This window comes from Fukomys damarensis, unplaced genomic scaffold, assembly GCF_012274545.1.
Source record: "Fukomys damarensis isolate Sample0158 unplaced genomic scaffold, DMR_v1.0_HiC HiC_scaffold_39, whole genome shotgun sequence".
NCBI classification, from domain to species: Eukaryota; Metazoa; Chordata; class Mammalia; order Rodentia; family Bathyergidae; genus Fukomys; species Fukomys damarensis.
In genome coordinates, this window is record NW_022900951.1 from 107,094,627 (window position 1) to 107,098,200 (window position 3,574).

Sequence of the window (3,574 nt, forward strand, 5' to 3'; positions counted from 1 at the left end):
TGCTCCTCTCCTGGCAGCAGGGCGGCCAGACCGCACCGCGAGCAGATGGAGTCTCCCGAGGGACGCAGACACAGGCAGCACAGCGGCGGCGCGCGGCGCTCCGCAGTTAATTTACAATTTAACAAACAACCCAGGGAAAATACAAGATGAGCTTGAAGCACATTGTTGTACCAGAAAGTACGAAAGTGCTGAAAGGAAAGGTGGAATATCTTCAAGGGACCTAGGAGTCAATCTGGAAGTGTTTCCAATGGCCAAAGATGGAAAAATCTGAGCCACAAAATAAATAATGTAAGATTAGATTATAGCCCAAATTATAAAATAAATATATTTGAGTCTTTTCTGGTATAAATAAGTGATGGAGGAAATAAATAAATGGAAGGTTACAGTTAAAGCTTCTTCGTAAAAGACCTCAGTTATCACCATCAACTCAACCCCTTGTGTGTGAAGTGCTTTGCCACACACGAGCACTAGGTGATTTGCTTCTATAAATGGGAAAAATCCACTTTGCAGCTGAGAAGCCTTTTTTATTAATTAAGTTTATTGGCACAATTTAGATATACATAACGATCACATTATCATAGGGAGTGTGTAACTGTACATGGTATATCAGAGAAGCCTTTTTAGGTTGGCTCTCAAAACATTACAGCCAGCACTGAGATCCTTCGTGTCAAATCAGATCCCTTCGATTTCCCCTTCTGTTAGTAGCTGGAGAAAAATACTTGCATTTAAAGGCACTCACAGGATTTATTAGATGCGCCTGAATAATCTTCCCATATTAAGATCAATTGTGTTACACAACACAATCACAAAAGTGATATTGTATTTACCTAGTCTATCTATACAGATTCCAAGGATGAGGGATAAATATTTTTAAGGGTTATTTTTAGAATTTCATTTAACACACCATGGCATAAACATACATTTAAATTTAAACTTATAGAAAACTTATTTGGATAAAAAGCTAGATCTTTATAAAAATTGTTCTGCAATACTCGTGAACTGTAAATGTAACCTAATTTATATTTCAAAATAATTTATCAGAAACTTATTGTAATGTTATCACATGTTGCTTTCATTGCATCAGTTGAATGAGTTTGCCAAAAGTATACATTTTGAGGATTTAATAAATTATTTTGTGGAAAAGGGAGGCAAAAATGTTATGATTAATCAAAATACTACATTAATAAAATACATTTATTATGTCCGTGGTGCAGCTCAGTGGTAGAGTATGTGCCTAGCAGACACAAGATCCTGGGTTCAATCCCCAGTGCCGCAGAAATTATTTATTGCATTTTGTAAAATTTTATATTTTTTGCAATTTGTAGCTTTCTGTTGTTTTTCATGTATATTCATCTCCATTGTATTTTATATATAATAAAATATTTTAAGGATATATATTTATATTTTAGCCCTCATTTCATTTGCATTGGGTCTCACCAAATAATCACCAAGCTTTGACTAACAAAAAACATTGAAAGAAAGGCAAGTTACAAATATTTCTCATGAACACAGACACAAAAGTCTGCAATAAAACATTAACAATTTTAATCCTGGAATATATGAAAGACAAAATACATCATGAACAATGTGTTTATCTCAGGAATCAATTTTATAGTGTTCAAAAATCTATGAATTGAACTCACAATTAACATAAGTAAGGTAAAAACAGCATGATAGTCAAAACAAGGGCAGAACAATGTGACAAAATTCGGTATCAACTCACAATGAAAAGAAAAATCTCATCAAACTAAGAAACCTCTTAACTTGAAAAGGATATCTAGAAGACCAACAGCAAACATAATACTTCATGATGAAATATTAAATTCTTTACCCTTCGGATTAGGAACAAGGCAAAAAATTCTGTTCTCACCATTTGTATTTTACACCCTACTAGATGCCGTGGCAGGTATAATACAGAAAGACAAACAAATGAAAAAACACAGAGATTAAAAAGGAGGAATAATGAACAGTTTTATTGCACATTCAACATGATTGTTTTCATATAAACCCTAAGTTCAAAAATAATAGTTATAAGATAAAAAGTCTATATATAAAAGCAACTGCATTTCTGTACATAAACCAAAAAATTGAAATACAAAATGTAAAAACTTACAGAAATACAAAGATATAAGGTGCATATTTAAGGGAAAATGTGTAGGTCGTCTACCCTGGATGCTCATAACATAAATGGGAGTATAACATATCCACAACTTAGAAAACTCAATATTTTAAGATTTGAAAAATGTAAAAAGTTACAGAAGTACAAAGATATAAAGTGCATATTTAAGGAAAAATGTGTAGGTTGTCTACCCTGGATGCTCATAGCATAAACGGGAGTATAACATACGTACAGCTTAGAAAACTGAATATTTTAAAATTTGAATTCTCCACTAACTGGCGTTTACTTTCAACTAAATTTTGATAAAAATTCCAGCTGCCTATTTGGGTAGATATTGGTAAAATATTTCTAAAATTTATATGGCAATACATCTTGGTGAGAATGAATAAGTAATTCTTAGAACACTTAAAGGAATATCTACACTAATTTTAATGTCTAAAATAAAGCTAAAGTAATTAAAACAATATGATATTTACATAATAATAGATCAGTGGAACAAAATAGAGTCAAGAAAGAGGCCAACTCACATATTACATATAATTTTTGGTAAAGACACCAAGATGACAGAACTAGGTTTTAATAATGGAAATGATGAGCTTTGAATCATCTCTTAAGCCATATACATACATTAACTCAAAGTGGATCAAAAACAAATATTACAACTAACCTTCTAAAACTCTTAGAAGAAACCGTAGGATATCTTTATGAACTAGAGGCTAAGAAACTATTTCTTAAATCAAATGCATAAAGCATTAATCATAAAAGGGAAAAGTTTCACTTTTATTTCACAAAAATCAACAAATGTCCACCATTTAAAAGACAGTATTAAGGAAATGAAAGGGCTGGGGATTTAGCTCAGTGGTTCGGCTGTCTGCCTTGCAAGCGCAAGGACCTGAGTTCGATCCCTGGTACAGAAAAAAAAAAAAAAAGTAAGGAAATGGAAAAAGTCATTCTACTGGAAAATGTGTTTGCAAAATATGTAACTGACATGTAAAGTATTCTTACAAACCAATATAAAAGTAAGCACCCCCAATAAAAATGCACTTACTATTTAGACATTTTACAGACGAGTGTCTACTGATGGCTCATAAAAATACTCAACAACATGTCACTGAGTTAAATCTGTAGTGATATACATGCCAAAATGATTAAATTTAAGAAGGCTGTCAATACTAAATGCTGCAGAGTTTGCAAAGTTGGCAAAGCAACTGGATTTCTCATACATTGCTGGTCCTAGTGGAAAATGATATAAATACATTTTAAAACTAATTGTCAGTTTCTTGTGACTCCAGGCATACACTGTGTGTCAATTAGAGCTCTTTAGAGAAGCAGAACCCACAAGAAACACGTACTTTGTGGATGTGTTAAAAGTGATCTATTATGAATATTGGCTCATGTGATTATGGAGGCCTGGAAGGCCCCCACTGTGTCATCTGCAAGCTGGAGTGCCATTAA